Source organism: Anas platyrhynchos, chromosome 10 (assembly GCF_047663525.1).
Source record: "Anas platyrhynchos isolate ZD024472 breed Pekin duck chromosome 10, IASCAAS_PekinDuck_T2T, whole genome shotgun sequence".
NCBI classification, from domain to species: domain Eukaryota; kingdom Metazoa; phylum Chordata; class Aves; order Anseriformes; family Anatidae; genus Anas; species Anas platyrhynchos.
Window position 1 is genome coordinate 22,962,490 of NC_092596.1, and position 23,995 is coordinate 22,986,484.

At 39.3% G+C, this 23,995-nt stretch overlaps 1 long non-coding RNA gene across 1 annotated transcript; it reads right to left on the minus strand.

Moving 5' to 3' along the window:
- Positions 1-16,792: 16,792 nt before the first annotated feature.
- LOC119717919 (uncharacterized) lies at positions 16,793-19,096 on the minus strand. The gene is made up of 2 exons (XR_005268290.2): positions 18,978-19,096; positions 16,793-18,890 (listed from the first exon to the last, which is right to left on the minus strand). It is a non-coding gene; the product is annotated as an uncharacterized lncRNA (long non-coding RNA).
- Positions 19,097-23,995: the final 4,899 nt, after the last annotated feature.

Here is a 23,995-nt window from a genome sequence, read left to right on the forward strand (position 1 = left end):
TCCTATCTGGCAGGTGGGATGATGCTATGATACATGGACAAAGAGTGTCTGTTTGTATTTATGGGTAGGTGGAGTTGATGAGTACACATGCAATTGTCATGATAACCTTGCAGAAAACTACATTAATGTAAATCCCATGGAACTGTCCAAAGATTTTCTTCTCATGCATCAGACCCTTAACGCAGTGGTAGCCCATGGCTAGCAAAACTGCAAACGATTCTTTAAAGTGTTAAATGATATTTGTAGGAATGGTAATTGATAGCTGGTTACATGAAGGTCTTATAATAAATGCCCATGGTCTTTAAAATTTTGGTGTTTTAGAGTGCTTCATTTGCAACAGTTTGTTGTGTTTAGCCTCTCTTTTCACTGGACACCTCTTTTTTCACCTTGCTTTATCTACTCAAAGATCCTGTAGCTTGAGATGAGCAAGTTCTCTAGAATTTTTTCCCCAGTTCTGTCATAACCTTAATGCAGATTTTAAACTGAATTTTGCATTTCATGAGTAGTTCTTCCCACACACACACACGCACATATTCCCACTCCCCCTCAATGAGGTAATTGCATGACAACTAGATTAATATCTTTTACATACTTATTAAACTCAATAAGTGGTCCTGCGCAAACAATTGATATTTAATTACCGTATTATCATTCTACTAAATTTTAATTACTATTCATTTAAAATACCTCATATGTTATCATTCATGTTAATGCGGATTTGTTTCTCTGTAAATGTTTCTCTGTAAATCCTAACTTTAAGTTGAACTAACCTGCAAAGTAAGCAGGGTTTCTCGAGGTAACGTTATGTTTACAGCAAGCATGAGGCATTATCATACACTATAGAAAAGGGAAATGCAACACTAGCCAGTATTGGTTGCATTAAAAAGCACGTGCTTTAGAATTCACAAAAGGCTGAATGACTTACCTTTCACACCACCTTGCAATGTGATTTCAGCTTAAAAGATCTTTTAAGCAGCAGAAATTAATATTTAGCAGCTGACAATAAGCTGATTGTTAAGATCCAGAACAATTCCAAACTTGGCAAAGTATGTAAAAAAGACTAAAATCACAGTGCTACGGTAAACTTGCCTGTTCCACTGATCATTGTTTTTACCTCTGACAAGTATCGATTTTCTAGATCTCATCCATGAGTCACTTAATTACTCCTCAGAGAAAAGGAAAATACATTATAATTTTTGTAGTGGAAAAACAGCCACCTATGATGGCTAAAATTGGTTCCTGCAGCAGAAGGCAGAGATTATGGTCTCATGATCGGGTTTGTTCAGATCTCTTTGGATTTGCAATTTACTCATCCAGGGTATTTAAAATGAAAACACATTCTTTTCTATATATGATATGGTGAGGCTGTTGATGATGCTACCGGGAAGGTCATCCAGTTCGAGTCAGAGCCTTTTGGTCAGCCATTTCTCACTGTTGGAAATTTCTTTGGGTAGCTCTTTGTGGTTTTCCCAACATGCTGTAATGAGGCACATAAAACTGCTAATACCTGAACCCCAGCAGCAAGATTCCCCAAATTCCTGCAGAATCTCTGTTTCTCTCCTTGTTTTTTTGCACTTTCTGTAGGCATGTTGATGCCATTTATTCTTTCCTTTGTGAAAACAGAGATTCAGCTTGGTTCTTATAAAAATCATAACTTTTTAAGGCCTTTTTTTTTTTTTCCTGCCTAATACATAGATTATAAGGAAGTTTAGCAACAGCTTAAAAAAATCTTCATCCACGTTGTTTGGAAATTTTAGGGGAATTCAGTTTTGTGGTGCTATTTTTGTTGCTGTTGCTTAGTTATCTTCCAGATGAGTTAATGTAAAGGATTACTCTCCTTGTATCAGTATGCTAAAAATATACTTTATTTACTGCAACCAGGAGATTTTTCTTAGGCAATTAATTGTGTCATTCAGTCCCATAAGCTCCTGTAATGACTTTATAGCCTGTCAGTGATTTATAACCTATTGACTTTCCTTTGGTTATACGACTATTACTTTTCTGATAGCTAAAGGTAGCCTGCAATGATTAAATCAATCTCCTTGCCTTTATGAAGCTCTATTGACTAGCTGATCTTTTAAGGACTGATCCAAGGGCGAGTGAAATCATGGCGAAGAAGGAGCAGTTTTCCTCTTAGATCCTGCTCCTGCAACAAGCTGAACACGAGCTGGACATTACACGACTCATGGCTCGGTTCCAGAACAGACCTCACAGGCACTGTGATAAAGTAATAATTATATATGTTCCTATTGGTTTATTTATCATCATGGAAAACAGGCAGTTTTGCCCGTTCACAAAACCTCAGAAGTGGGTTCCTGTGGGAATCATTGCTTTATTAATTACACCAGATTTTGTTCATATTTTACTCAGGCAAATAGCTCCATTTCTTTCAGCTGAGTTTATTGGGATGAATCACGGTGTCTCTGGATTAGGCATTTCTGCTAATCAGTCAGAAATACAGGATTGTTCCTAGCCTGTGTATAATGGGCATATGAGAACTCTAATTTTCTTAGAAATATTTAGTAGGCAAACAATTTCACTGTACTTCGGAATGGAATGGAATTTGTGAAATTTATTAGTGGTAGGAGCTGCTGAACTAAAATGTTTAAACCCGTGTTGGACTTTGGAGGAAATTAATCATGAGGCAATGAAGATATCTGTTGGCCAGAGCCTCGCTGCGCTTGGGAGGTGCGGTGAAATCCAAGCTGCGTTGCCACTACGTGCATTTGGGCTGAATGACAGAAAAGACAAATTTAGTGACCTGGCCTCCACTGTGCTTAGACCCCACGTATTGTAATTTTTATAACACATATTCACTATAACACTTTAACTAAGAGAGTTTGTGTATTAAATGATGTTAGATTACAATATTTAATGGCTTATAGGATATAGCTAGTACCCGGGAGGCTAATTTGTTTGCATTAGTTGGATGGGTCAACTGCTTCAAACATGCAGATTATAGAACTACTGGTAGATTGCATTACACAATTTAAATAAATAGTAGCAATTTGTCAATGTCATCTTAGCTTCAACATTTTCCTTTTAAACCCCAGGAAATAGTAGTTCCAATTAAATTGACCTTTTCTTTTCTGCATCTTCATGTTATTAGTAGATAATGCTTAGTCTTTTAGCAAGTAAAAAAAAAAAAGAAAGAAAGAAAGAAAAAAGAAATAAAAATACTTCCAAAGCAATGATGCACTTGTAGTAAACTTTCCAGACAAAATTACCTTCTTTATAAACAAATGAATCAAATTTAGCCACCCAGTAAATTTTACAAGTCAGATATATATGTATATGTCAGTAATAGATTAAGACACATGAATTGCTGTGTCTCAATGATTAGGTCTTTGGTTTCAGGGGACAGCTGCGGGTTCTTGTCACTTTAAAGTTGTAGTACTCATTTTTTGGAGACAAAGCAGAAAATAAATACCAGCTGAACTGCCCAGAAATGAAGCACTCCGAGCAAATCCTAGATGTCCAATATGCGAACTTGATTTTGGCAATGGGATGTAGGTACCCGATTATTTTGTCTTGTAGCAGTAAATGAAATGGGTTTCAAAACTTGGACCCACGAAAATGGTGAAGCGCCTAAATTGTCGTGTAACACAGAAGAGTTTGGCTACCCGCATCAGCTGTGTACCAATATCCCGTATATCCCATGCACTGCATATTTTCCTATTGCAATGTGCATTAAATAGTGTCTTGTCCTCTTGATCTCTTCCTGGCAAACACTAGCAGTTAGCCTGATGGCATCAGAATTGGATTTTGCCACAGTTTTGGTAATGCAGATGGATTTGAAGGAATGGCAGCCTGAGGTTCTGGGGCGAGTTTAACCAGAGGAAGCGTTCCCGGGGCTGAACAAAGTACTGGGACAGGAACTCCAGGGTAGTTGTGTCCTGTGAAAGAGGATAGTCCTCTGTGCATTGCAGCATCTCAAACCTTCAGGTTTTGCTGAAAAAAAGAGAGATTATTTTTAGTTGGTAAGGCTGAAGTGTTTTTGAACTACTTGTGGATTCTCATTTCTTCCTTTTCTTTTTTCTTGCATGAGCAGTTTGTGACTAAAACAAGAAAAAACAAAATACAGAATCATTAAAAGTGTGGGGTTTCCTCTCCCTCAGGTTTCCAGTTGTCTCTGGTGGCATCCTAAAAAAAAAAAAAAAAACAAAAAAACAAACAAAAACAGGCATGTTGTTGTTCCCTATCTTCAATGCCATGAGCAGAGTGACAATGGGCAGCCTCATGAGAAAAGCCAAAGTCAAACTGACCTAAATTATAAATTGTCTTTACTCACCTGCTTTGTTGGAAAATAAAGCAGATTTATTTTCTGTTTTCCAGTACTCCCCTTTTGGGTGTTATGCTAGGCATATTTCACAGCTTACTCTTGCTTTTCTTCAAGCCGCGTCAGTTAACTTTCATGATCTTGACATTTGGGTTGATAGATTCTCTTCCATCTCTCATACCAAGTAACAATAGATGCTACAAACAGAAACGAGCTGCTTCCTCGTGCTACCCGTTCTCACACCTTCTGTTTGTGTGACACTTTCCCTTCATAGTGTCAGGAGCACCCAGCAAAGTTCCTTCCTTTCACATTGCCAGCTTTTCAAAGGTTACAATATCATCAAATTTGTATACTCACCAATTAAAAGGACTTTTTGCCTTCTGAATGTGTAGAACTAGCACTTTCTAAAGCTGAATGGTGCACACAGAGAGAACAGGCATATTTAAAGTTCTCTTTATTTGGTATTCAGTATATATCATTCAGCAACTGCCATTTGAAAAGAGGCCAGAAAGTAATTTTAACAATATCTCATGTGAGAAAGTGATTCAAAGTTTGGGAGAGGGAGAGAATTCTGTGATCTGTGTGATCTAAAACTGAACAAAGGACGTGACCCAGCATATTAAACCCAGGAAAAACAGATTCCTTTTACTTTCATTTCTGACTCCGAAATCAGGCACGGTAGGCATGCATCTGAACTCACCATAAGGTGACACCTTTAAGCTGGGTGGCTGATCCTCGGCACCAATCCCATTCAAAAGAACCCAACAAGTGACTGCAAGGGAAGGGGCTGACCTTCCCCTTCCCACTTTTGACTCAAAGGACACCACATTTGGAGATCCCATGCACAAGGTGTCAATGTAAGACATATCTGGGCTTCTGATGTGTTCCTGTGGCACCAACATGTCCAAAGAGTAGCTAGTTTTTGCTGGGAGAACAGCTGAAGAGAAGTGAAGCATGAGAACTTTTGGATTATTTTAGAAGCAAATCAGGACAAACAGCCAGCTCAAAAAACTTCACTTTGAAATTTCAGAAGACAACTATTAACAAATATTTTATAGTTACTTGGAGGGTTGTTGCTTGCACATTTTAAATGTAGTATTTAATGGTGACGGACGATTTTATTGCATATCTTGTCGTTATATTTGCACACTCCGTTTCATCAACTATACTCTTTATTTGGATCCAGATGCTAAAACGGATTTTTTCTGTTTTTGCCATTTTTGTGGATTTCACAAATTTTTCAATTTTGAGCAATCATGCTTTTAAATTTATTTCAGAGTAGTAGCCACATAGTTCTTTCAAAAGGACAAAGAGAATGGCAATACACTTTAGGAGGCCAGTCCTGGTTGCTTCTGAGTATTGTTGGCCTTTGGCTGCAGTCTTCATAGGAAGATTCAAGGCAAAAATGTGCCTCACTAAAAAAATATATATATATATTTTATTTTATTTTATTTTATTTTATTTTATTTTATTTTATTTTATTTTATTTTATTTTATTTTATTTTATTTTATTTTATTTTATTTTATTTTATTTTATTTTATTTTATTTTATTTTATGTATTTTTAACTAGTCAGCATGCTTCATCTGAAAGGCTTGTTCATTTCTGCTGTTATCTGAAAAATTTCATCCAAGAGCCTGAGTACATACCCGACAGATAATCAATGCTGCATCCCCTTAAGTGGCTGCTCTGGTTGGTGGGTATCAATAGCAGACTTTTAGAGCTGACACTTTCTTCATTTATATGTGCAGTGTATGGACCTCATCTATTCCTAGGTAAAACACACTTTGCATCAGTGCAAACTCTGTTGCCTTCAATAGAGACAGATTTGAGTTGCAGTGGAATTAGTTAGCAGAGAAGCAGGTCCTGTGTATATGCCACTCTGCTGCTGTCACTATTCATTGCCAAAGAGCTATATCCTGTTATTATCAGCTGGCACTAAAACGAGAGAGATGCGTACTACAGAGCAAAATAAGTCAGCACCAATTAACATTTGCACTGTTTGCTGTTCTCTAAGAATAGTTTGAAGATAATTCTGGAAATCCCGTGGTTGCAGGATTTCTGCAATGCATTCTCCCTTATTAATCATAGGCAACTGAGACAGGAGCAGAGCTGTAACTGAAATGAAATAGCAAATACACAAAGGTTAGTTGGCAAATTAAATAAATAGGCATTAATGACTCATTTTCCTCAAGTGAATCCATACTCTACTCTGTAGCACTTGTATAAAGCAATTTTCTTATTTTCCACATTTCTGCGGTTTCTGTGTGCCCAGATAAAATAGCATGGCATCATGTTAGTGCGTTACTCAGGCTGAACCCACATAAACTATGGGCTTTGATCTCTCTGAATCTGTTTGAAAAGAAATTATTTTGGTGCCTTTCTGAGTATGCGTGAACGTAATGATTATAATTTCCTTTTAAAGTTCAGCACTGCTGCCAAAGGAAAAGTTGCTCTGTGCAGGGAATGAGCAAACGGTAGCTTTTTGCTTCTACATCGTTTCATATAAATGAAATGTTTCAACTGATTGTAAATGCAATTAAATAAGTTTATCTATAAATTGGTAGACATGTCTGCAAATAAAAATTCAGTATGCCTGAGCAGGCTTCCCTCTTTTTATACGTATAGCGCCATCACAGCCTTCGATTTTGTGACCAGTGTATGAACTGCTCAAAGCAAGCAATTCCTTCCAGATCCAGACAGATCTTCCTTCGGGCACACCACAGCTTTCCCAGCTTCTGTTTGAGCCAACAGTAATCATGCTGGAGTATGTGTAAGGATCTTTGTGGACCCCCTGTTCCTTAAATACTGTAGAAAAAAAATATGTTTTCTATGGTTCTGATGGGCAGAATTAGGAGCGGGGCGAACCATCCTGAAGCAGGCAGATGAATGGAGAGAAACAAGGCTGGGTGCAAATAGAGGCAAGGAAAGAGGCTGGTTGCCTTCTCGCCTTTTGGTATGAAGATCAGCCTCAAAGGGATTTACCTAATCGCAGACAATTCATTCACACTTCTTTTTCATACTGATAGTCATTGCCAAGTCTTGATTTTGTACTTGGTTCTGCGGGGTTTTGTTACTTTCCTTCCTCTGTGTTAAGCCACACTGTAGGGATTTTTTATTCTTATTTAATGTTTATATTGATTTCTTTGAAGAGTGCATTTAAAAGAATTACTCCTCATCAGCCATGCTGATATAAAAGCATAGTTACTATAATAATGGCCTTTGAATACTGTCCATTAAACTTTGACATTTAAAGTGTTTACTGTGAATACATATTAAGTTTCTCATTAAAGGCAGGGTCTGGCTTTCTTGATGTGACTCTTAGATTAAATCAGTCTAATCCAAAATAAATACGAAGATGGAGAATTCATAACAAGCTGTCTCGTAGATTCTCTGTGTGTGAAACAGCAACTGCTTGTGGCAGAAAGATTTCATTTTAGAGTCTCCTCGTTGGACCTCAAGAGAAAAAAAAATCTATTCGTTGTGTACAAAACCTTTTGCACTTTGACATAAGTCCTTCCAGCAGAATCCCCTTTTTTATTGAAACAAACTTAAACCATATTCCGTTTCACAAAAGCAAAATGTGCTGAACATGTGCTTTTTAAAATAGAAGCATGTGCATCAACTACTCCACAAGAAGATACTTTCTGCGAGTAGTCTCCTGGGAAGGTCCATTACCCAAAATCCAGTGAGCACAGGAAAAGGGTGAAACAGTATTAGATCAAGCTTTACTAAGCTGGATGGCCCAGGCTGTGGAATAAGTGATATTTAATATGTGCGCTTTGAGGCTCCCGTTGAGTGCCCTGTTTGGTAACCCGGATCAGGATGCTTGTTTAGTGGATAAAAGTGTAACTTTAGAAATTGGCAGGAACTTTCTGTGCTTGGCCACCTGTATTCTCAGCCAGATATGGTGTAAGGAGACTCAGACAAGCACACTTTTCAAAGTTTGTTCTGTTTCACTTCCTTACAACTGCCAGGTTCAAAAGAACCATTTATTTAATAAAATAAAAAAAAAATCCTCAGTTCAAAGATGCATTTATAAAGCTTGCTAGTCTTTATAATCAAGCTCATACTTTGTCTTCCCGTTACTAAAATAATACTTTTATCCTGCCCTTTTTTTTCCCTTCTCATCTGTTTTGTTATAAAAATATAACTCTAATGAACGTCTCAGGCATTGTATTTTCCAGGCAGTGTGACACCGTAAGTAATATAAAATGACAATATTTTTTTTGTGTGTGGAGTTTTTGCTGTCAATAATAATAATAATTGTATCAAAAATAATGTGATCTCCCAGCGAAGCCTGCATAGTCAATCAGCATAAAGTATTAGCACTTCAGGGACACAAAGGCTCTGAGCCTGATAAAAGAGATTGGACTGAGAATTTTGACCTAAGAATATAATAATGTCTTCCAAGATCTCATTATGCCCATGCCCATTCGAAACCATCTGGGGCCCAGAATAATAAAAGGAGTGGTGTGAATTTATGAACCCATAGATCTAGCCATGCCCCCTTGGATATTGTGTTGGATTAGTAGATTTACTGCTAATCCAAACACTGTGGGCAAAATGATGTCTTTACATCTGCACTGCGGATCTCCGAGAACTGTGGTAAGTTAAATGTCTGAAGGGTTGACAGCAGCTCCCCTGCTTCAGGCACAAGCTGCTGGCGCTCTGCCACTTTCCCAAAAGTGCATTTCATCGGCTGCACGTCCTCCACGGCGCCGATGGCAGCCCTCCAAAGGGAGCTGCCGTGCAGCAAGGGGAGGAAGGGGCTGGTTAGCAAAAAAACTTGCAGCCGCTGCCACCTCTAACAGGTGGGAGCAGTGTCAGGTTGGTGCAAAAAAGGCCCAGTTGGCACAGGATCGATCCGTCTTCTTAAAGTTGCCTCAGGTGCAGAGCCAGAGGAGAAGAGTCTCCACGTTTAATTGGGGGTGTCTTCAGCTAAATAAAATAGTCAGATGCAAATCCTTTTCCTAAGGGGCAGCCATGTGGACTTGTGACCTTTCTTTGAATGGTTTGGAGCCCAGAAATCAATGATTACACTAAATCCATAATTATATTCTTTTCATCTGTGGCAGGGTACTGATAGCGTGACAGATGTGAGACCTTGAAAGCATGGAAACTTCAAAGCCCATTGAGATGTGTTAGACACCATGGACATGTGGAGCAGTAAGAAAATAAAATTAAAATTAAAAAAAGACTGCTCTACCAATGCTTTAGGTGATCTCTCTCCTTCACACACACACAAACACATATATGTGTGCACACATTTATGCACGCAGCTTGAGCCCCTGGAATCCCTGGGGAAGAGGATAGGGAATAACTGCTGTGAATCAGAGAGCTTTGGCCAGCCAGAAGAATTAAATAACCTGCTGTGTTGTTTTGGTTCAGGAGGTTCACAAACAAAGGGACGGGCTGGGTCGGGAGCCATGGCTGGAGACAGTGCCTGGAGTTAAGAAAGGTGAATGTGCACAGGTATCGATCATGCTGCTGCTGGGTCATAGGGATGAGCTGGCTTCTTCTAGTGTGAGATGCTTCTCAAAAATATATTTTTGCTTTCAGGGAAGTTGAGCTACACATTGTTATTGTATTCATGTCTTGTGATGAGTTGCTGCAGAAATAAACACTGGGGCACTGTGAGGAGGGCTCTTTGCGGTGGACTGCAGGGGAAGCTCAGCCTTAAATCTTTGGTGCCAGGCACGATGCAGATTCCCACCTGGAATATTTTTTTTTCATTTTATTTTACTTTTTTAAAGCACAAGGCATGCATAATGGCTCAGGTCCGGTCCATTTAGGCACCATGTTGGAGAGGAGGAGGGTGGTCAATAATGTAAAATACAAGGTTTGCAGGGAGGCAAAGCATCCTGCATTAGACCAAATGCATTAGAAAACATCACTGGACTGTCAGTGCTGCCATAGGTGCATCTTTAGCTTCAGTATGTGGCATGCTGCATGCCTACAGGTATTGTAATTTTTGCTGCAAATGTATCAAGTGAGAGATGTTGGCTAGGGAGAATGTGTTATTTGCAGAGGAAAACAAGAAAAGGATTACATGGGTCATTTAAAAAACCTTATACCATCTTTTTTTGTTGCTGCCTATGGTTTAGGTTACATATGAGCAGAAGAATGCATGTGAAGTGGTTGGGGAACTTAAAAGTGAATGAAAGGTGACATGTTACATATTGGTGAGTGCTAAGGCTGGGCTGCAGTAAGTACATGGGTCCAGATGCCCCATAGCTGAGAGGAAACAAAAGTTACCATGGTTAGAAATCTGTGGAAGGAGGTAGTATTTCCCATTTATCCCAAATTCAAAGGTTCGTTTGTTTGTTTGTTTTGTAAATGTAAGTGACTTTCTTACTGTTCATCATATTGGAATAAGTGAGGGGCACATCATGAAAAATGTCCTTTATTATAATTTTAATAAATAATAAAACTCTTCAATGTCAATCCATATGCACTATTAATAATTGCTTCTTGAATTATTTTTTTGTGTGTGTAAATCAGGAATTTTGTGAGTATTATTGTGCATACTAAGGTGTCAAAACACGTTATTTTTAATGTGATTTACATGGAATTGCATGTTACTCATAAATGGTGAATCAGGAACTGATGGCATGAAGTACATGGACAACTGCCACAATTCTTATATTTTAATAATCTTATAATCTTAATATTTTTTCTTTAAGATTTGGAAATTTAATTGTTAATTTGCATTTTGAGTTTGGGGGTAGAAATCTCAGAAATAAATAAAGGGTTATCTCGTGAGCCTGATCCTGAGAACACAAATACTTGGCTGTCACTGATCCGGCAGCCTGAAATGCTGGAGTGGAACTCAGAGGGCTGGTAGATAGAAAGCCCAGACTGGGAGGGCACATTCCCTACAAGGATTTTTTTTTTTTTTTTTCCCACAAATACTTGTTGTTTAAGGCTGTTTGGGTTCTTTAAGATCTGATGCGCATCATCAGGGATGCACTGAAAGAGTGTAGCACAAATAGTCAAGAGTACATAAACTTTATCTCATACCTATTTGTGGTTATCTAGTGTAGCTTTTGAAAAGATCTGAGTTTGAAGACAGCAGCAAGTCCAGCAACATGTCTATGCTCTCCAAACGCCCTCTCCCTGCGCTGGTGGCAGGCTCTGCTGCTCCTGCGGTGTTGCCTCCAGCCCAGGGCAGAGTCCATCTAAGACAAGTCCTTCCTGTCATCTTTCTCCTATGCCATTTTAATATCCACCTAAAATTCATTTTTAAAATGATCTTTCATTAGTTTCCTGGTCTATACTCATGCTACTCCAACAGTGCTGCTTAGCAGGAATGCCAAGCACTTTTTTGGCCACCAGAGGAGCATCCTCTGGAAGGCCTCTCGCAGAAAGTCAGACAGAAACTTGCAGGAACTCGAAGGTACCTGGGCAGAGCCAGTTACCTCTAACTGTCAGGTTTCTTCCAGCCAGGCTAATTGTCCGAGTTATTCACCAGTTGCATATCTGTTATATAGTCATTTTATCACTTCTGTAAAGTCTGGTGAAAGGAGTATCAGACCCATCCTCAAAATATTCTGATCTTACCTTTTCTGCCTAACACAGGGGCAGCAAGATGAACAAACTAGTTATACATGCATGGAAAGTAGCAAGCTGAAAGTAATTGTGTATTCAGTTTTAATGGAGCTGAATCTCCTGCTGAGATTTCAATATCTGACAGCATTGCTTTCATTGCCCCAAATGCCCAACCTTTTTCTAATGTTTGACCTTGGGTATGATTATATTTCTGTATGTATCTCAAACGATGCAAAATCATTTGCCTGTATCAGTCGTCTCTCCCTGATAGTCCTGTTCCAACTTGTGGCAGAAGAGAACAAGTCTGATGGCAGTGACAATAGCTCAAATGAGCTTTGATAGATGGTCTCCCCTTTCGATAGAAACATAAAGCATCTCTATAATGTCATTTTGTTAACTAATAGGCAACAAAAGGAGAAAGGCATTCACTTTTAACTCTATTGCATGCCATTATTTTCTCGTTGCCTTATTTAGTGTATATAAGTGATGTGGCCTGCAGAATAAAGGACAGCACTGCTGCTTACGGTGTTGGTTATTTATTTTGTTTTGCACCCACGGGGCCCACCTGTTAAATGAGAACGGTGCAGGTGTGTGAACTGTGGCTCTGCCACAGCCTCTTTGCCCCAACAGACTGCCCCACTAACCTGGCTCCGCTCTTGGCAGCTTTGGCACGTGATGAAGAGGTGCCTCCAGCGCTGGGCAGGGGATTTGTGAGGATAAAGGGACTGCTTTTTGAGTGCAACCCAAACAGGCAGTCTGTGTGATTAATGTTCCCATATTAGTAACAAGAGTGTATCCCTAAAGAGGGAAAATCTGATAGCAGCCTCTTTTTTGGGGCTGTGTAAGCTGGGTACATGATTTTAATAGTACACCATTAAGGTATTTATTTTAATTTAAAAATAATAATTTTTCCCTTGTTGTTTGCAATTGCCCACTAGAAATGAAATCCCTTTCCTGACCGAGTATCCTTTACAATCCTACACTGGTTGTTATTGCAGGTTGCCTCGGGAGTACCGAGTTACTGAGGTTCAGACTTTCTTCAGAAATGCTGAGGGGAGTTGAACAGCAGTTCAAAACGCAGATAAAGAAATACACGGACCGTGCAAACAAAAGTAAGTGGAATAAAAAGAGATGTGTTTACTAGAGTGGTGGAAAAAAAAAAAATTGTCCACAAAGAAGCCACTTGGTCTGATTACAGGACTCGTTAGGGATGCAGAGCACTAAGCAAGTTCACTGGAGTTTGAAATCCCAAGGGCAGTTTTGGGTTTCTTTCTGCGGACTCCAGAAAGTGATTTAATAATTCATTTGAAACCGTGCAAAACTTTGTTGATTTATTTTACTCCCTCCTCAAGCAGATCTTTAGTTTTGCTTGGAGATTTTAACCCAATGTTGAGGAAGGCTAAACAGATCAAGATCTACACCCCGAGACTAAACCAGAGACTTTCACGTGTGTTTGGGTGAACACGGGCAATCTGGCAGCTGCTTTGACTGAATTTGCAAAGAAAAGAGGACATGGGGAGACTTTGAGAGATTGACTTGCTGTACACTGGCCTGCCTCAGCACAAGCTCTGCTCTTCCCAAGAGCGGGGACAACGAGGAGTCAGGGCATGCAAGGGGCAGGGGTGTTGGAGGTGCCTGATGTGCTGCGTGCGTTCAGGAGTGAGCACAACCAGTGTGCTTATCTAACGCGATAAAAAGCGTGCTGCATGAGCCCAGCTAGGCAGCAGCAAGTACGGCAGGGCTTTGGGGATGTCAGCATTTAATATTCTGCTCAAGAATACCAGCCGTAATATCAATACGTTAATACGTTCGTCAGTCCAGGAAAAACGTGCAGTTTAAACATAAGTGAAGTGTTAGCAGTAGAAGAGATACAGTGGTAAGGTGTTAACTCTGGCCTCGTAATTAAATGTAAATACACCACAAGAGCAAAGCCAGGGGACTGTGTAAACAGGTAAAGGGGGAAATATGGCTCTTTTCCTAATGGCTTTGCTTGGCCTATAGCGGTAGGAGATTTATTAATCAGAATAAAAAAGGATTCTGTGAAGAATTCATTTATTTATGTATTTTATGCAAATTCAAGATACTGCCTTTAACATCTTCCTGCTTTTACTGGTAACAAATTTTTCCTGGTAAATTTATATTTACTCCTCACTTGCAAACATGAGACTGTTTTGGTGGTTATTGTTGCCTGTGTTTTAATACTAACAGCTTCTTCCTGAGTGTCTTTTATTGTGGCATATAATCATAATAGTTTGCATAAATTCTGACATTTCCAAAGAAATCATGATGTTAATATTTATTGGCCACTTACTGCGTTCCAGTGGCTGCCTCAGTGGTGGCAAAGTCCTCCACTCCAAGGCAATGCATTAAAACATTCAAGTTACCAATCACTGAGGTACCACAAACATCCACAACATGCAGAATTTTTCTGCTTGAATCATGGTTTTAGGTGTTTAGTTTTTCTTCTCTCTCTTTTTTTTTTTCTCCTCTCTCTTTTTTTTTTTTCTTCTCTCCAGGATGAAACCTGGCTTTCAGCAAGCAAGCAAAGTTACATGAATTTCTGCAAAATATATTTAAAAAAAAAAATCCTTTTGTAACTACATCCTGGAAATAACTTCTCTAGTAGAAAAGCCTTTCACAAAATATAGGGGATTGTTTTAGGGAGGAAAAAATGTGTATGTATAGGTGATATCTCAGATAAAAATACTACTGTACTCGGTCTATGAGTAGCTGTCCAAAAAATGAAACATAGCCCGTGGTAATTTTTTAGTTGTATACATGTACATTTCTGGTGAAAAATGGAAGTTCCTATGCAGAAAGTCAGAACAACATGTACAAGCAGCCCAAATTGGTTTTGATTAACAAGGTTTCCTGCCTGGAAGTCACTTTGTCTTCATCCCGTTAGCTAGACTCAACAAAACAAATGAGTCTAATGTATTAGGCTTAAACACAAATCCTTGCTGTGTGGATGCAAGGAAAAATCCTCTCTTAAGAGGCATGCAGCCATCTTATATATGTAATAAGGTTGCTATTTTTTAATATTCTCTAAGTTTGTAGGAAGGGAACGCAAAATTTTTTGCCTCCGCACTGTTGAGCTCATGCCTATTATTCTCAGGTATGGATGTATTGTGTATTCTCAGGTATTCCCATGTAGGGATGCATTGACTGGTAGGAAGAGTCCCTTTGATTCTCTGCTGTACAGGTTTTGTAGCTCCTATCCTTTTAATAAACTAATTTATTGGGTTCTACTTTTGGAAAAAAGCCATGTAAATGTGATATATTTTTGTCAAGGATTGACAGGTAGGCAGTGTTGCTGTGTGAAAATGTCCGCATTCTTTGAGGACCACCTCTCACCAAAGGGAAAATGTGCTAACCAAAGCAAAAAATAAATAAATATATATACATGTATATATGGATATATAAAAATTTTGCATACGTGCCTACATCTATTTTTCCTCTTTTGCAACTCTCTGTGCGGAATTTTTATTTTTCTCATGTTATTTCAACTTGCATGCTTAGAAAGTCAGGAATAATGTAATTTTTTTGGACCGTGAAAAAATATGCATGTTCATACTCACTTTGTGACTGTTCAGTAGTTAATGCAAATTTCCAATTTCCAGATTGATCAGTTATATAAATGTTGGTAACGCTCACTATGGTTGCTCTGTTTCTGTAAGTATTCCAAATAATCTCTTTTCCATAATATTAATAGGTAGCTTACATTTAAGCTGTATTTTCTTGGGGGAAGAGAAAGGGTAGTTGTGTGAGTATAACCAGACTGCTTCAAGGCATTTTGCCCTCTAATTCCAGCCTACCCTCCATGTATCTACTACAGAAAATGTGTTTAGATTCAAAGTCATCTTGGGAACTATTAGGAGGTGCCCTTGAAATCATTTGATGTTCTCTGTAAGTAAATGTGAATATCCAGACAGAAACTGATTGTGTACCATAAGCGAGATTATGTAAAAGCTGAAGATGACTGAATTTTCTTTTTTTTTTTTTTTGGTGTGTGTGTGTATGTGTGTGTGTGTGTATATATATATATATTTAATTTTCTGAGCTATGTAATACGTAACTTTGTGTTATTCTTAAGGAAGCAGCTATCGCTATAAAATAGCAGATAGATCGCCACTGTGTTCATTAGAATTTGGCACTGTCCTGTCTATGTCACCACCAACAGAAAAATCATGTGCTTAACCAGAGTGCAGTATCTTCACTGGAAACCTAGTGGGAGTGCTAGTGCTTTTTCTGGTTATACTTTAGTATATTATCTAAGCCAAATAGCTAAGAGAACAAATTCAAACATAATCTGTATTTCCTTAGTGTTCATTATCTTGTTACTTAAAAATTGCCTGTGAAAAAGTGAACACATTCATGGAAACATGACTAAAATACTCTTAATAGAAAATATATGAAAACAAAACATTATTCAAATTAAAATATACAATTGCAACTTGCACTGTTGTGTTCAGCTCCAGTAGGCACACTGAATTGTCTTTTTTCCAAATGGATAATTTATTTAATTAACCAAGATGCAATGAATTTTAAATTGTATATTAAAATAGAAAAATTAGGTAGTTAGGAAAAAATATGATGTGGTTTACATACATAATCACTGTTAAGAAATATTTTATTGCATGATTGAAAATTGCAGATGGCAGTTTACCGTAATACAAATTTTGTTTAAAAAAATCTTTCCTTGCCCATGTGATTGTGATAGGTTTGAATAAGTTCTGAATATTTTTAAAATTTGAATTAAGTCACCTTTAAAAATTACTTCTTGCTTGGGTATAACTTTTCATAATGGATAATGAAGATTTTCCTTTTTGGTCATTGTTTGTCAACTGTGAATATATTACATTAAGTCTTATACTCTATGCTTATGTCAAAAAATCCACGTGCGCTTTATGTATTCAACCTTTTTCATATAAAACAGAGTCAGTGTGTACAAAGTTCTACCAGAAATTTTCACATAAATTTTATTCTGAAATTTCTATCAAGGACTGTACTTCATTGCAGTACACACTGCTTGATCCTGTTTATCTACATAATTTAAATGCAACCCTGAAGGATATAAACACAGTGACAGTTTTTAAACATACTTTCTGATAATCAGCACAAACTATTACTTGAACCTATTCAATAAAATAACACTGACAGACGGAATTCAATGACCCTCAATAACAACAGATACAATCTCATTGTATAAAATTATATTATGACATGATTGTGTTGTCTTGAGTTATGACTTTAGGTTGTCTGCAATATGGCATGCTTTTTCTTTAGGAAAAAAAATGATACTTATTGACATTGAGATAATGCAGGATCTAAATTGTTTAGCCCAAGATTCTGTAATGAAAAAAAAAAAAAAAAAAAAGTAAAAAGCTGTGTGCGTTCAACAAATAAATAAACACTAATTTACTGTTGACAAGTGTTTTGTTAGCAAGAATATGAATTTTGCTTTATGAAAATTTCTTTGAGGGGACAGATTCTTCTGTAGCTCACTTTGACACCCAGTGGCTCGATTCAGTTCAGTTTCCAGCATGGGTGGGATGGCAAGGAGCTCTGCTAGCGGCAGCTGGCAAGAGGTCTCCCTCCATGGGATCTGGCCAACAAAGCTCAGCAGCATCCAAACGGGTATTTAGTGGTCAAAGAGCCAAAGTAACTTCAGAAAATCAGGTTCCCTTAGCTTTGGGGGAACTCATACGACTAACAAAGATGGTGACAGCTCCTAGCCAGGAGAGTCAATGTTCTCACCTTCTGTCTCCCCTCTTCATCTGAGCTCCCAACTCTGGAGAATGAACCTTGCAAATTCGGCATGCTGTAGGGTATCTGATGGGGTAAAATTGCTGAGAGAGAGAATAGCACACAGGACATCTGTGTTTTATGTGGCCCACCATCATAAGTCTTTAAGCTCCAGATAATGTGCAAATGAGTGGGGCAAAGAATAGAGGGGCTGCTGACAGGGGAAGGGCTAGGCCTGGCTGCGTTTGTGCTCTTGGTGTCCCCCAGTAGCTCCATCAGCATTGGGCTCCCTGGTTGTTTGTTTCCCTTTCAGCATGGAAACTGATAAAATTATGACAATGAAATTGGATTTAAAGAACCAGGAAAGGTCCACGTTCCTTTAGACTCATGGCAAATCTCAGTTGGAAGCTGCTGACTGACACCTTAGAGATTTCTGGGCAGAGACATGATTCTGGGCTGCCACCCCCCAGTGAAACAAAACGGCATAGCCAGAATAAAGTAAAATACCAATTTCTGCATCTTTAGAAGAGGGATTTTGGTAAATTGTGAGAAACTTGCAAATGTCTTCAGTCAGCCTGTATGAGGTAAAATAACCATTAAAAGGTGTCCACCAGGGTAATGCTTTTTCACTTGAGAGGAATAAATATTTTTGTCAAAAAAGCCAGCGCTTCTGAACATTGAGATTCCCAGTGCATTCAGATGTTGAGGTTTTTGGTTTTGTTTGCCCATATCATGCAGTATAGCCAATGATTGTATAACACCATTATTACAAGGAGGTTAGAAACACAGAGCTTGTTTATGAATAAATAATTTGGTATCTGATCTGCAAGGTAGCAAGGACACTTAGGACATTCTGCATCTCTAAGGATGCAGTGAGCAGGAGGCATATGTGGCAGGAAAACAGATTTATGAGCAGGTAAATATGGGGAGAAAAGGGACATGAAGAACATATAGCATTACTTAAGCTGATATAGAAATATAAGTGAGACAGATATGGAAGCTATAGCTGTTGTATGCATTCACAGATTAAAACTTTGTTTTTCGCATCTGCTTTGCTGGCCTGGGAGCATTCAGAATGCTTTCAGAGGTCCATTACCAAAGCAGGGTGATGCTTGGCTGTCTGCTGCTGCCCCATTATCGGGGAGGCTTTGCTGGGATCCAGGGCGTCTTCACCGCTGCAGCGCTCCGGAGCCACCCGCTCTGAGTGATACAGGAATAACCCCGCTCACTGTGGCCAGCCAAGTTTTTTGGAGGGGCCTCCCCACCGCTGAGTCAATGTAGGCGTGGATGCGTGTGTTTCTGCTGTCTGCACGGCACTGAAACGCAGCAATGCTATTGAACGCCCTGCCCAAGCCCCGTGGTGGCTTGGCGCGCTGTGCTCCCGCATAAATAGTCTCTCTTACCTCTGAAGTTTCCCTCGTCTCCTGCAGCAGTGCCAGGGGTCAGGCACACAAAGGTGCTGTCCCCTGATTGCAGCAAACACCGCCATGTGTTGTATGTTTGATGAATTAAAAGGATGCTGCCAACTTAATTACACTGTAACCCTTCAATAAAGGAAGGGCAGAGCTGATTAACTAGTGAATAATTGGGGGCTGATTGATGGCTTTCTCCCTCACTGCTAAAGGCTGTATATATAATTATTTTGCCTGTGGGCCTAATTTTGCCACTGTTAGCTTCCACTTTTGTCATCAGCTGTAATTTATGGATGGGGCCTGAAGCCTTAAAAAAGGCTGGAAAATGAAATAGCCCCGAATCCCCAGATATGTCACCTGGAAATGGCCAGCAGGCAGCCTTTAACGTCAACATTTGCAGCCATTTAGCAGCATTAACACCTCATGCTTAGCCGGAAAATAATATTATCATTTGTCAACAACTATCATAATATAGATTTTTTTCCTGACATGTAATAATGTTGCATCACTCACAGCAATGATTTAATATATGTTTTAAATGCAAGATCAATTTGCTGTAACTGAATAGAAAATTCTTCTATTAATGCACTTTAAAAATAAAAAGAGAGCAAGAGATGGAGGAAGAGCCGTGTCCCCTCATTGCACTGTCAGCTCAGTTATGGATTCAGTTTGTAAGTCTCTTGTGAACCCCCCAAATCACTGCAGTTGGGGAAACTTGGTTTAAAAACTCCTTTTTTTCTTTAGACTTCGAAAGATTCAGCAGCAGTTTCAGAGAAAATCCAGTTAATAAATGAATGAACTTCTCTCCACCATACTTAAAAAACATCGTGGGACAATTTTTCATCTCCTGTCAGTCAGCAGAGCTGCATCTCAGCCTGTACAGCTACGCTGGTTTGTACAGGATGCAGATCTGGCCTTTTGTATTTTAAATTGAAATAAGATTTCTTATTTTTGTTTCAGAGACAAAAGCTAATCATTAATTCGGCAGTGATAGTAAATGTCAGTCTTTTTTGAAGATCTGAATTGCTTCAATATCAAAGAAGAGAGATGCCCCCCAAAAGAAATACTAATATGGGAAAATACAACATCCTGCTTATGGCTGCTCCGGTGGCTGCACGCGAAGAAGCGCTTCCTGGTTTAGATTCCACAAAGATTTTTTTTTCAATAATGTAATAACAACTTAGATTCCCATTTTTTTGAAACCCACATTTAAACATTGCAGAGAGAAGGCTTCTAATTTATAAGCCAAGATATACAAATCCTCTCTCTCCGATTTCCTTTGTTGTTTTGTCCTCGCAGAGCACTCCCTTGCCTATGAATCACATAAAGATTTGAAGAACCTTTCAGTCAAAGCTCAGTAGTGTGCCAGTGGGCACTGGCCAGGAAAAAAAAGATTGATATTTGCCCTCTCTTCTTATCTGCACTTGATTTATAAGTCAGTGTGAGTATGCAAGAGAAATAAAGGCAAAGACCTTGATGCCTCCCTGTGGAGAATATGCACCATTTGGATTGAAGGCATGAAAGAGGAGAAATTAATGGTAAGCTGTTCATCTGTCACTACTGCCAGCCTGATGGTTTTGCAGAGAAGGAGAGGACTAGATGACATGCCCTCCAGTCAAGGGCATGACTGCCCGCTGTTCTCATATTATAAACACAGTGCTTTGGGTTTCTGAGGGATTTAAATTTAAATTATACTGTACTTTGGATAGGCAAATCTTTACACAAGTTTATTTTCTTGAAGTATTAACATGCAGGATTTTGCTGGCTTTATGTGGGAGAAAAATAAAAATTAAGTCCCCCTATTTGATAAAAATGTGTAGCAGACTCTTAAAGTGTATCCATATTTTTAAAGCAGTATGTTATAGTGTAATGAGATTTAAATTTATATATGCATTGAAGATTTAGGCACATGCATAAATAGATAAGCTTTAGTTATTCTACTTCCTGGCACACAGGGAAAGATTAAAAAGTTCAAAATGGGAGCTGAATGTTTTTTTCTATTAAAATGGTATAATGGTGACACTGCTGCTATCGATGACAATATTAGGAACACATCTGGGGGATGAAACCTGACACAAAACTTTCATATTGTGTTAAATGACAAGAAAAATGTACTCGTTGCTAAATGACGTATTTGCAGCACTGAGCACGTTGTGTACGCCCTTGCTGCAGCTGTCTGTCAAAATATTTCCGTGCGGTACCTGGCACAAAGGATCGCTGGGCTGCTTGAGTCCTCGAGATGCTTCTGCATCACATCCCATGTCACAGACGCTACCAGCGCTTACTGAAGCAATTTTTGAAGCCTTGCATGGTTTGGCTAAAAGCATGAGAACTGGTTTTCACTGTGCACAACTTTGGGGCTGAGATTTTGTGTTACTGCTACCCACACCAACTTGCTATTTAAAGCCCTCTTTGCTGGGACCAAGCAGAGGGATGGGAATTTCTGTTTTCCATTTTAAAAATGGAAAAGCAAGTGACTGGTTCGCTGCTTTCACGTAACCTTGGGTTTTGTAAACTAAAGCCCTTTGTAAAAGGGCTGCATTGCCAAGACAGGTGTGTAGTGTGATTGTCCCCATCTCATCATCACTGCAAGTTCTGAGTTCATCACTGCCATACAGGCAGCCAAAGAGGAGATGGAGGTGGGTCATGTAGGTGATGGTTGGTCCTCCAGGATCTTCACAACAGAAGATGCATCCTTCCCTCTAATGTGACTGGCATCTCCAACATATTGTGCCTTGATCCTTTATCTTTCCTACAGCTTTTCTGCCTCTCACTGAGGTTTCATGGGCTCCTCATCTTCCTGAGCCCACCCACTGCGTGCACGAGGGCTTTGCTTTCTTGTGCACCATGGTCACCCTTCTTCATCCCCTATTGCTATCAGAACCACCCATGGTGGGGTGGTTCTGATAGCAGTCCTTCCTGCCAAATGATGGGATCAAAGTACTCACAGTCCATCTCAAAGAACCGTTCACCTTCCAAAATCTCCCTGTGCCCACCTCCCTGATACCAACCCACCTCCTCCGTGACGGCTGCGGGCTCGGAGTGGTGGCAGCTGCCCGGCACTGTGCCGCTAGCTCCCTGCTGCACAGACTTCAGCTGTCAGAGGTGATATTTTCTGTGCCAGCTGTTAAGCATTTTTTAAGAAATTTCTGCTAAAATGATTTTTTTTTTTTTGGTAAAGTGATTGTGGGAAAGTGTGTTATTTCACCTTCTTAAAAATTCGGATCATTTTTCTGAGCAGTTCTCGTTTTTCCAAGCTTTGGAGCAGGTAGTTACTGCGGCACCTTTTTTTTTTTTTTTTTTTTTTTTTTTTTTCCTCTTGTCAAAAAATCCTCCTGTGGCCTAGTTTATGCGCATGTTAAAAATCTGTTTGCACTTGCTGAGTCCATCTGCACGGAGCGGTTACACGCGGCCGTGCTGCGGGCGCAGCACCCAGACAGCGCGGCTGCTCCCGAAGCAGCCAGGTGCCACCACCCCGTGGGGCTGCTCCCTGCCACGGTGGCAGTGACGATGAGGAAGGAGGGCTTGTTCTTCTGCCCTCGGCTGGTTCAGGCACAGTATGGAATGCATAGGAGGGAATATTGTTTTCTGCTCGCTGAGTGTTTGCAAAAGCTCTGTCAAATTGTGTGTTTCCTATAGTGATGGGTGATGTACAAAGCTTTCTACTGCTACACAGTGTGCTTTAAACTGAGGTGAAGAAGATGGCATAGAAAGTCCAGAGGTCCTGGTTTTGCTAACTGAAAGTTGTGTGGTCCTACAGGCTGATGACTTTATAGTTTTGGCTATGCCTAAATGTTTCCTCCTCATCCTCCAGCAAGTGCTCTCTTCTAACTTGTCATCTGTGGCCTGGGTTGGTATTTCCCAATTTCCACCCAAACTTCAGGCTTCTCTTCGTGGATTTTTCTCTGATGCTTCCATCATAGCTTTTTAAAATTCACCAGTCTTTGCTACTTGTACAAATAGTTCTGATATTCTGATTATTAGAATACAACAAATAACAGCAGCAACAAAAAAACACAGACTGCCTGTGATCATGTAATTAACAGCTACATCATAGTGAGGACAGGAAAGGGCCAAATTCAAGTTACCCAAGGACCTTTAATTCTAGCATTTCCCGGCTTTTGAGTGTGTCAGTGTCAGTATTCAGTATTAACAATCTTTTAGCCTACTTCTTAACATATGTACATAAACGTTAAAGGAGAGGTTGAGACTTCCAGTATGTGCCCTCAATGCAGGCTGGAGGGCGAGGTGCTTTGCTCGGATCAGCTTTGCTGCAGCAGCCAGCAATGACCGGGAGCCTTCGGCTTGGCTGGGGCATGAGTCAAAGGGCAGTGGAATGGGGAAAATACAGAAAAAAAGAAGGACAGGGAACCTGGTTCAGATCCAAAGGGATTGGATTTGAATTCAGACAAACAAGTAAAAGCAAAATTTATTTCTTGTTCAATCTCAGATGGAAACTCCTTAATGTCTTTACCTAAGGTGGTCTCTGTATGGAAACGTTTTAGAATTGTAGGAAACTGTTTTTATTCTTAGAAGGAAAAGTTGTTTTTCACTTGAAATCCGTTTTGTTTAATGTAAGGAAGGAAAGGGTTTAGTAAGAACAGTTTAGACTAGTCTAAATACTTTGTTGGATATTTTTTCCAATAATCTCATGAAGTAGGCCCTCATCGTCCTAAATTCTTATATCCAGCTAATTGTGAAATTTGCAGCTATTCTTACATAGCTAATAGTGAAATGACACTGCTTATTGCTGCAGGAGATGCTCTGTCACCTTCATTGCCTTCTTGAGGGACAGAATTTGGGGATTTCCTGTTGTTTTGTATGGCCACAAAACTACTGAACACTCATGGCTTTTTTTACCCTTAGCAGGTTTAACTATAAGTCTAAATGGTAGCAAAATTAAGCCCCAAAATTCAGTTCTTGGTTTGATAATGTAAGAGGCCACCAATATTCCCTCTAATTGTTTGAGTTTCTCTGGATGACATCACTTAGTGTTCAGCAGCTTATTT